The sequence below is a fragment of the Oratosquilla oratoria genome, chromosome 16, assembly GCF_046742065.1.
Source record: "Oratosquilla oratoria isolate Oo_2021 chromosome 16, ASM4674206v1, whole genome shotgun sequence".
NCBI lineage: Eukaryota > Metazoa > Arthropoda > Malacostraca > Stomatopoda > Squillidae > Oratosquilla > Oratosquilla oratoria.
In genome coordinates this window covers 47,512,201-47,523,475 of record NC_134792.1, presented here as the reverse complement: position 1 = coordinate 47,523,475, position 11,275 = coordinate 47,512,201, and the positions used below count along the sequence as shown (strand labels likewise).

General features: G+C 41.1%; 1 protein-coding gene across 1 annotated transcript in view; it reads left to right on the top strand.

Annotated features, from left to right (window-relative positions):
* Positions 1-239: 239 nt before the first annotated feature.
* bbg (PDZ domain-containing protein big bang) overlaps positions 240-11,275 on the top strand; it is a 277,607-nt gene continuing 266,571 nt past the window's right edge. The window contains exon 1 of the mRNA XM_076199723.1: positions 240-449. The gene's annotated coding sequence lies outside the window, so the exon portion shown is untranslated. The remainder of the gene's footprint in view (positions 450-11,275) is intronic.

The window sequence follows — 11,275 nt, the reverse complement described above, 5'->3', positions numbered from 1 at the left end:
GAATGAATCACAAGCGACGACCCGAAGAGTTGCCAACAACTTTTTAGTTTGTATCAATTGTTTTCATTGCACGTGGGGTCATCAGCTGTTGAATTAAGCCGGGAGGATAAATATTGTATATTTTTATATTGTTTTTATCCAATCAGACTCTGATCTTATGAATTAACACGAAGAATGAAAGTAATTGAAAGGTGGTGACCATAATTGAATTTGGCAACTCGGGAACTCTGCTTGGGCGACACGAAGCCTTCAACGCTGAACTGCCAGTCCTCCAGTGTTTACACCTGTTAGCAGAGTGAGGATCGCGAGGGTCGAGGTTGTGGATATAAGTGGCGTTGTTGAACGCAGTTGAAGGCTTGTGCCCTCTGTGGCTAAGATCGCCAATGGCCAGGCCGATGTAGTGAAATGCCAGCACTGGAAACACGGGAGTAACCACAAGTGTGAATATGGTGAGTGGATTGTGCCCTGACCTAATGATATATCCTCATGGAATCCTAGTGTTTACATCATATGAAAAGCTACGACTATGCATTTCCATATCTCATTGGCTATTGCGAGTATATTTTTAAGCAGAAATGGAAGAAATAGAGTATTACATCAATCATGAACTGAACGTCATTGGAGAAATCTTTCATGACGTATGTTAATTACAGGAAAGTGATAATAATGTGATACAACGTTTTCTGCAAGAGGCCTGTAGAGCGAGGGAGGGGGTGACATTCGAATAGAAGTGAAAGCACTCCTTTATGAGTGACGTCACATACCCAACATTCCATAAGCTTGTGCTAGGGGGGGTAGATGAGAAAGGATTGTATGGAGGCGCTCCCACGGTTGTATTACAACGAGTTTGGAGGAGGAGGATGACGTTGACGACGGCGTCATCGTAGTCGGAGAAAACAATGTATTGGGAGCAGGAAGCAAGGAAGAGGAGGAGTTTGGATTCTTGCCCGTGAAAGATTCCCGTCCCCTCCCAACCTTCCTCCTCTTCCCCCATCCCCCCCGGATACCGCACTTACACACATGACCTGCAGAGTGACGAAACCTTATAGTGGGCGTCTTAGCCATAATTTGTTTCTCACTTTTCAACACGTTTCATGTGTTTGTGGCCTGGTTTCGTATTACGGCAATTTCTCTGTCTATGGGTTTTGTTGTGACCATATCATATCGAGAGGAACATTCCCAGTGAACGTGCGGACAAACAAGGAGGTAGGAGTGGCCTACCGCTTTACTCTACTTGTTTATTTTGTTTCCGTACTTGAATGATTGGATTAAAACTGAAAATAAGAAGTGCTTCTTTAGCTAGTCTGTCCTTCAGCTTAAGTCCCTTCCAAGGGTGCTGTGTCCTCCATCATACTACGAACAAGATCACCGTACCACTCTCCTAAGATACCGTTAGACAGCGTGACCCATAGTGACAACATACGCTGGAGCGATTGTACTCTCTTGTATAGACGTGCACGCATCCATTGGGGCCGAACATATCATACACGCTCATAACATTGTGTATATGCGCGTGCATGCACATGCACAGACGCGTGAAAACACGCACGCGCACACACACACACACACACACACACTCTGAGCTCTCCTACGAGCTCTGAGCTCTCTTCCAGGAGGGAAATAGCTGTCGATCACGAGTCCAACACGTGATCCAAAGACCAAGTGAATACAAAGACCAAGTGAATACACACACACACACGCACGCACACACACACACACACACACACACACACACACACACACACACACACACACACACACACACACACACACACACACACACACACACACACACACACACACACACACACACACACACACACACACACACACACACACACACACACACACACACACACACACACACACACACACACACACACACACACCCGGTGGCGGATTGGTAAGGCACTGGCCTCACAAGCCGGAGAACCGGGGTTCGATTCCCCGGCCGGGCGGAGACAAGTTGGGTTTGTCTCCTTTCACGTGTAGCCCCTGTTCACCTAGCAGCGAGTAGGTACGGGACGTTAGTCAAGGAGTTGTGACCTTGCATTCCCGGTGTGTGGAGTGTGAGTGGTCTCAGACCTACCCAGAGATCTGCTAATAATGAGCTCTGAGCTCACTGCCGTAGGGTGGTGTCTGGCTGTCTCGAAAAAGAGGCTGCAGCAGATTCGAGGTGAATACACACACACACACGCGATGGTTTGTGGAACAGCACGGAAAAATGAATAGTCCAGTAAAAAGCTAATTTAATGTTGTCTAATGGAGGCATAGAAACGGGAACCACAAACATATTTTTCCCTGTGCGTCCCGATTAGGTAGGTAAACCGGACCTCACGAGCGTTGCGTCTTTCCTGTATACTACAATTAGGTAAACGTACACGCGCGCGCGCGCGCATTTGCACACCTTTAGTAAATCAATGGGAAACGAATCAAGTACAAAAGCAAAAGACGAGAAAAACCTGGGAGTGTTGGTCACAGATGCTTCGTCATGTGAGCAAAATCTTGGGGTGAAGCATACTATTGACGAATATAAATGTCTTTTTACTGCACAGACGAGTTGATGATGAAGTAAATATATGGTGCATGATCCGTCCTAGATTAGAATATGCAGCAGAGGTATGGTCTCTGCAACAAGTTTGAGTCCAAATTGATTCCCAGTTATCCAGATAAAATATACGAAGAGAGATTAAAATCACTGGGCCTGCTATCATTGGAAGACGAAGAAGAGGTCATGACTGTAGCGTTCATGTCATTAAAAGTAGTGAAAAAACTGACAGAAGATCTCGTGGTTTGGGACGGAAGGGCGTTAGGAGGTCATGGGAACAAATTGAAGATCGCGTGTCTGAAGGATGTCAGGAAGCCGTGTTCCAGGTCGTAGAATAGCTTAGATGATATATCCTCATCTAAATCTACAAGAGAATTCAGAAATAGGTATGGTAGTTGGAGAAAAGAGACATGACCTCACTAAGATAGTTTCTATCCTGTGTAATTTGGGTAAATGCGCGTATCGTGTTGGGGGTAGCTAACTTTTTCTCTGGGCATGGTGGTGGTGGAGAGAGAATTCTATTTGCTGACAGTTTAATAGGTTGAGTATGTCGTGTATGACTTGGGTGCATGTCAGGGTGATTTGTCACATAGGTAGAGAAGTAAGAAATAATGTTAGGAATAAATGTCACAAGTTTGATTAGATCATATATCACTGAGGTATACTGATGCACACATGACATATGCTATACATATTGCGAGCACACATACACTAATATATATACATGAATTCACACTCGTACATACTTTGTACCTTACATGAAAAAGGAAAATGATTGAAAACACGGTAGACGGGGTGGCAGAAAGCTATTAAGTTTTTGACGCCCAAAGGTTTTTTCATTTGGCTAGATGAAAGGCCGAAATAAGGGTAGACATCTTGATTAAAGAGCCAACGGCCTTTGCGGTCAAAATGACCTTGAGGTTACAAAGAGGCTGCGGGTCACCATGACCTTGCTCGACCTAGCTTGAGCATTTTTGTAGTGTCAGAATGGTAGATAAAACCATGTTTGGCTTAGTTGCAGTTGACCGGAGCTCTGTAATGAACATATTTTGAGCAAATTGTGAGCCTTAGTTGGTGACCTTTCCAAGTGTATCGGTTCTACGTTTGGATCTGTAGTAATGGGAAAACTTTCGATTGTTTTGTGGTGTTTGTAGTGAACAATATTTAGAAGGCAACATCAATTATTTTTCAGAAGTTTATAGGAGAGTTGTCAAAACTAAAGTAACATTTGGAATGCGAGAAAACAAGAAGAAATGTATTGTACACTTGTGCCGGTGTAATCCCGTTTTGTGGTTCGAGCTCGGGAGTGTTGCCATCTTACGAGCTCCCTTTTTTAAAGTCCAGACTAACTCGAGAGAGAAAGAGAGAAATGACAGCTCTAGAGTGGGGAATCATGATAAATGGCTCGAGAAGCCTGGAAAAAATGGTTGAGACTTAAGTTCTGTCGCCCGCTATCCATCTAGTGAATTGATACTGACACTGCAACAGAGGAAGACGACAACTGGGGCGAGGATCGTCATATGGCAGAACGGAGGGGGCGGAGTCGGGTGTCGGTGGGCGGGAAGGGGTGGCGGGTTTATAAGGATAGGGCTACAGTAGATCTACTTAACATAAACATGAGTATGCAGAAGACAATACTTCGTTTAAAGCCACTGGATTTCCTTGCATTTTTCCGCGATGGTGAGAGAAAAACCTTCCACAGTTCCCAGGATGAATAGGAAAGATTGGAACCACCATTCCCGTCACTTCGAAAGTCTTGGCACTGCAACTCGGCGGGATTACGTTTCGGAAAGCGAGAGAATCGAACCCCCAGGCCGCCCCGTTCGTGACGGAAGTGACCTCTCCAGTCGAGACGTGAACCCGACTTGTACGTCGGTTATAGACGTTACCACTGTGACATCACAATATATATATATATATATATATATATATATATATATATATATATACTGTGTATGTATATATATACATACACACACACACACACACACACACACATATATATATATATATATATATACATATATATTTGTATATATACATATATATATGTATATATGTATATATGTATATATATATATATATATATATATATATATATATATATGTATGTATATATAAACACCTATCCGAGAGTTGACACCTTGACGTGGTGGATAGGCTTGAGAATCTTAATGACTAGAAAATAATGTCGATAGAGAGAAAATCTCTGCAGGGTCGCCCATTTCGAACAGGTTTTGTATGAAAGATCAGGCAAAGAGCATCTCACACGCACAGTAGCAGGACCCACTGCTAACTGGCACGTCCCTGATGGCGAACAGGGAAATTCCTCATAGATATATGGGGTACCGTCATAATGACGGCGTGGACCATTGGGCACCCTATAGATATAGGGCTTCACCGAATATAATAAGGTGACACCAGAGAAATATCTCACCAGAAACCAGTTGGCACGGAGGTGAGATTACTGCCAAAAACACCCTTCATAGCAACCATGAACAGCACAACCAAAACAAAACCGGGCGTTCCTGTTGGATCATCGTCTCCTAAAGGTCCAACCGCATTGCCTCGTGTGCTTACGGGCAGTGTGCCACCGAATGTGAGTAAGCACTGTCCAAGCAGATCCAAGTCTTGGACATTAAACAACATGAAGAAAATGAAGATCTATACTTACAACGTAAGAAGTCTCTCAGAAGACCACAGGCTGGAGAGTTTAATGGAAGAACTAGACAACATCAAGTGGGACATCGTAGGACTGAGCGAAGTCCGAAGAACGGAAGAAAAGCTGATACAATTACAAGATGGTCACCACCTGTTCTACTATAGAGGTAAGGACAAAGAAAGATTCAGTGGAGTAGGATTCTTGATCAACCGAGAGGTTGCTGGTAACGTAGTCAAATTCAGTAGTTTGTCTGACAGGGTAGATGGACTGTGATTAGGCTGTGTTAAAGGTACACTAAAAATAGTTCAGCTTTATGCACCAACTTCACAGAGTTCAGACGATGAAATTGAGTCGTTCTATAATGATTTAAGTCAAGTAATGGATCAAGAAAAAAGTAAGTACACGTTGGTAATAGGCGACTTTAATGCTAAAGTAGGGAAGAAGATGGGAGATTAGACGTGCATTGGGAAGTTTGGAGTAGGTGAACACTTTCTTCCAAAAGCGTGTAGGTCGTAAGTAGGCGTGGAGAAGTCCAAATGGAACAACAAAGAACGAAATAGACTTCATATTAGGAGATGAGAGCAAAAGCGTTAACAATGTTACGGTGATAAAGTCAACATAGGTAGTGACCATAGAATGGTAGGTTGCACAGCTAAATTAAATTTCAGGGCCGAGAGAAATAAACTAATTTTGAGAAAGAAAATCAGCCTTGCAAAGGTTAAGGATAATAATAAGAAATTTCAGTTAGAAATTAAAAATAGATTTGAAGCTCTTAAGAGCAAACGAGGACACCGCAGAAGATATTAATTTGAATTTAGTGAATATCATTAGGGAATCGGCAGAGAAAGTAGGAAGTACAAAAACATTAGAGAAAACAAATACTCCAAAGCTACAAATGACCTAATTAAAAGAAGAAGGATCATTCAGATTAAAAGCAGGAGAGATGAAATAGAAAGAGTAGAACTAAACAAGCTTATCATTAAAAGGCAGAGATTAGAGAAAAGAAAGAGAAACATGGATTAAATTGAGGAAACTATTCGGAAATGTAAAAGTATTAAAGTGACCGAGCGCAGACATGCTTTAGGAAGACAGCAAATGATATGTTTGAAATATAGAAATAGAGAAATCATTAAATGCAGGGACAGAATGGTAAAAAGAGTAGAATTTTACCAAGAGCTTTACTCGTCGAAAATTGTAGTTGAGTCAGTAAATTCATGTGTAGACGTTAATAGTATACTAGAGATTACAAAGGAAGAAGTAGAATTTGCTCTAAAAACTATGAAACGAGGAAAAGCAACTGGGGAAGATGTACATCGATTGATCTGTTGAAAGACGCAGGAAAATTAGTTCATATTAGATTAGCTGAGTTGTACACCCAGTGCTTACGTCAAGAAAGCGATCCTGATGCGTGGTGCAATGCTATAGTGATTTTGCTTCATAAAAATGAGACCAGAAGGACCTTAGTAACTATCGACCGATTAGCTTGCTATCAAACGTATATAAAGGATTCTCCAAGATCCTTACAAATAGACTAAGTGAAGTCTTAGATGGAAACCAACCAAGAGAACAGGCAAGCTTTAGGAGCGGATACTCGACTCTAGACCATTTGCAGGCGATAAATCAACTAACCGAGAAAACGACAGAATACAATATACCTCTGTGTTTAGCTTTTGTAGATTACGAGAAGGCCTGACTCGGTAGAACAAATAGCAATACTAAACTCGCTACGCAATCAGGGTACAAACGAACATATCGTAAGAGTTTTAGAAAAGATCTGTGCGAAAGGTACCACTATGATTCGACTACATAAAGATACAGAAAAGATCAAGATCGAGAAAGGAGTACGGCAAGGCGATACAATTTCACCTAAACTATTTACAACTTGCTTGGAAGATATTTTCAGAAGATTGAGTTGGAAAGAGAAAGGTTTAAAAATGAATGGCGAATATTTGAACCACCTATGGTTTGTGGATGACATTATTCTTATTTCAGAAAGAGCAGAAGACTTGCAAGATATGCTGAGTGATCTAAACAAGGAAAGTCTCAAAGTAGGTTTAAAAATTAATAAGAGTAAAACCAAAGTATTGTTTAACACGAAGGTTCAAAGTAAAGAGATTGTAATTGATGGTGAGAGTCTTGAATAAGTTCAGGAGTATAATTATTTAGGGCAGATGGTGAAAGTGACGAAAGATCATGATAATGAAATAAAAAGACGTATTACAATTGGCTGGAAAGTGTTTGGTAAATATAATAAAATACTGAGAGGCCCTCAATGTTTGAAACGTAAATTTTACAATCAATGCATTCTGCCAGCAATAATCTACGGATGTGATACTTGAAAACTAACGAAGGCGATGGAAGCAAAACTAAGGACTGCATAGAGGAGAATGGAGAGATCAATGATGGGAATAACGCTGAGAGACCGAAAGAGAGCAAGTTGGGTGAGAGAGCAGACTAGAGTGAGAGATATTGTGGAGGCAGTAAAAGAGAGGAAGTGGAATTGGGCAGGTAAGTTAATGCGAACAACTGATGAACGATGGAGCAAGTGTGTTACTGAGTGGATGCCACGAGATAGGAAGCGTGGAAGAGGGAGACCAGACAGAAGGTGGAGAGACGATATCGAGATGTTTGCAGGAGTGACGTGGCAGAGGGTGGCGCGGTCGTGTGAATCCTGGAATGCTATGAAGGAGGCCTTTGTTCAGCAGTGGACTCAGGATGGCTGAATTGATTGATCGATTGATATATATACAAACACGCATACACGGCTCGAGGGCGCAGTGGTAGCTTTCGCAACCGCTACTCCAGCGGTCCGAATTCACATCCCAGCCACAAGTGAAATAATTCCAGTATTGCTGTGCTGCGAGCCGTTACTCCAACTCTTGTGTGCGAGGAGTTCTGTGTAAGGTCACATTACCTATAGATCCGTCATATTATATGATATCTCATCTGGGAGGGCAATAACTGTGGATCACGACACACAAACACACACACACACACACACACACACACACACACACACACACACACACACACACACACACACACACACACACACACACACACACACGTGCGAATTGAGGCTTTAGAGGGACCTGTTTGTCTCTCAACGCTACTACTTCACGGGTAGGCTTTCTGAAAAGTGCAACGACCTATATTTCATCACAAATGTGACCCATATTAGATTGACCAGCCATTGCGGCGTGATGATGTGACCTCAACGGCAGTTGGTCTACGTGGACACTCGTTTATCTCCCCCCCCCCCCGCTGGTGCGTTTTCAGACTACATGTGCTGTATGCGTCCTCTCCTCATCCCCTTCTCCCCCCCCCCCCCCCGAAATCTTCTCAATCATAGTGAATCCGTTGCTTGCACTGGCAGTGCCTTTGATCAGGTATGTTGTGTGTGCATGTATGTGTATATATATATATATATATATATATGTGTGTGTGTGTGTGTGTGTGTATGTATATATGTGTGTATATATATAATACATATATAATATATACTGTATATATATATATATATATATAATGTATATATATATGTATATATATATATATATGTTCATATATATGTATATATATATATATATATATATATATATATATATATATATATATATATATATACATATATAACAGGACTGATTGCGCGATCTTTTGATTTCAAAAGTCCATCACTCATTAACAAGCTATATAAATCGTTAGTTCGTCCACATTTGGAATATGCTGTTTCCGTATGGTCACCGAATCTCATTAAAGACATTGACAGACTGGAAAAAGTACAACGGCGAGCCACAAAACTGATTCCAAATATCAAAAATAAATCGTACGAAAATCGACTAAAACATATGAATCTGTTTTCCCTAAAAAAGCGTAGACTCAGAGGTGACTTGATACAGGTCTTTAAAATTCTAAAGGGAATTGACAACATCAAAAATGACCAAATTTTCATATTGAATGAGAATCAGACAAGAAACAATGGTCTCAAACTGTCCGGAAATAGATTCAACTTGGAAGTAGGTAGAAACAACTTTGCCAACCGTGTAGTTAATGAATGGAATAAACTTGCTGCACAGGTAGTGCAATGTAGTTCAGTTCGAAGCTTTAAGAATCATTTAGATAAACACCTAAGCAAGATGCTGTAATGATTATAATTTATTTTATATTACAGTATTTGTTTTTGTTTTGTTACCATCTGTCTGTCTGATTTTCATTTATTATTAGTTATATGTTAATTCAGTATTATTTACTATTTACCTGTTTGTTTATTATTTAACTATACCTATGCATTTATTTATGTATTTTATTTGTTATTTACATTATTATAGTTTTTATCTATTATTTTGTTATTATTATGATTTTTTTCGCATCCGACCTAGATATGGACCAAAAGGTCTCCTGTCGGCATGCTCCGCCTTTGTAATCCTTTGTAACATGTATATATATATATGTATATATTTATATATATATATATATATATATATATATATATATATATATATGTGTGTGTGTGTGTGTGTGTGTGTGTGTGTGTGTACAACACTGAATGGGTTCCAGTGGTTAGAGATACATTTTAACAACCATAATGCACTTTAATTCTAAGCCATCAACATCGGGAGACCGAATGGAGGTCGACGTGCAGTAATTGAAACGGGGTACTGCCGAGGACTCGAACTCAGCAATCACATGACAAGTGCCATAGTAACTTACCAACTACGCTATCAAGAGAGATATAAGTTGAGCGCAACTTTTCTTATATATTTGTATGCTCGAGTTACATATACATGAAATTTTGCGTTCAACCCATCTTCACGCGGGAAAGTATTTGTACAACACTGAATGGGTCTCAGTGATTAGAGATACATTTTAACAACCACAATAATAGTATAATAGTAGTCCTTGATATATATATATATATATATATATATATATATATATATATATATATATATATATATATATATATATAATATAGTAGGTAATATATATATATATACGCATACACGAAACAGTTATATTAGGATAAGTGTAAAAGCAATTTAGACCTAGAGATTCCTTTTATTTTAAGATTAATTTTTATATTTTCACTATTCCATACAAGGGTCTTCCTGACTTGCACGCACACACACACGCACACACACACACACACACACACACACACACACACACACACACACACACACACACACACACACACACACACACACACACACACACACACACACACACACACACACACACACACACACACACACACACATCTTGTTGCGCAGTGGTTAGAGTTCTCGCCTGCCACAACGGCGGTCTGGGTTCGACTCCCGCCCAGGGCTGAAATAATTTCAGTATCGCTTCGCTGCGGGATGTTACTCCAACTCGTGGGTGGGGAGTTGGGTGTGTGTGCGTGTAAGGCCACAGTATTACCCATAGATCGGTCATATGAGCTCTGAGCTCTCATCTGGAAGGTTAATAACTGTCGATCACGAGTCCAACACGTGATCCAAGACCATGGTGAATAACGCGCGCGCGCACATACACACACACACACACACACATTTTTAAAACCATACTGGATGTGGATAGATACGAAAACGGGTCACTACGAGCATAGCTCTCGTCCCGTAAAATACAAGGTAAATAAATAAACACGCACACACACACACACACACACACACGCACACACACACACACGCACACACACACACACGCACGCACACACACACACACCCACGCACACACACACACACACACACACACACACACACACACACACACACACACACACACACACACACACACACACACACACACACACACACACACACACAAATAGCATCGGCATCCTTTACTTCGTACTGGAGAAAATGTTGAGAATTCTCCCGGACACGGACGTTTGACAGCTCGCCTGCATCGGCGCACGTGCAAACACGGGTAACTGTGGACTGCACGTACATGTACACCGCACTTCGAGCTGTTCCCGCGCAAAATGGGAGCGCGCGCGCGTGCGAACTGGCTTGGTCAACGGGACTTTGCAAAGCCGACCGCGTTGTCGCTTTGCTTGATTTTAT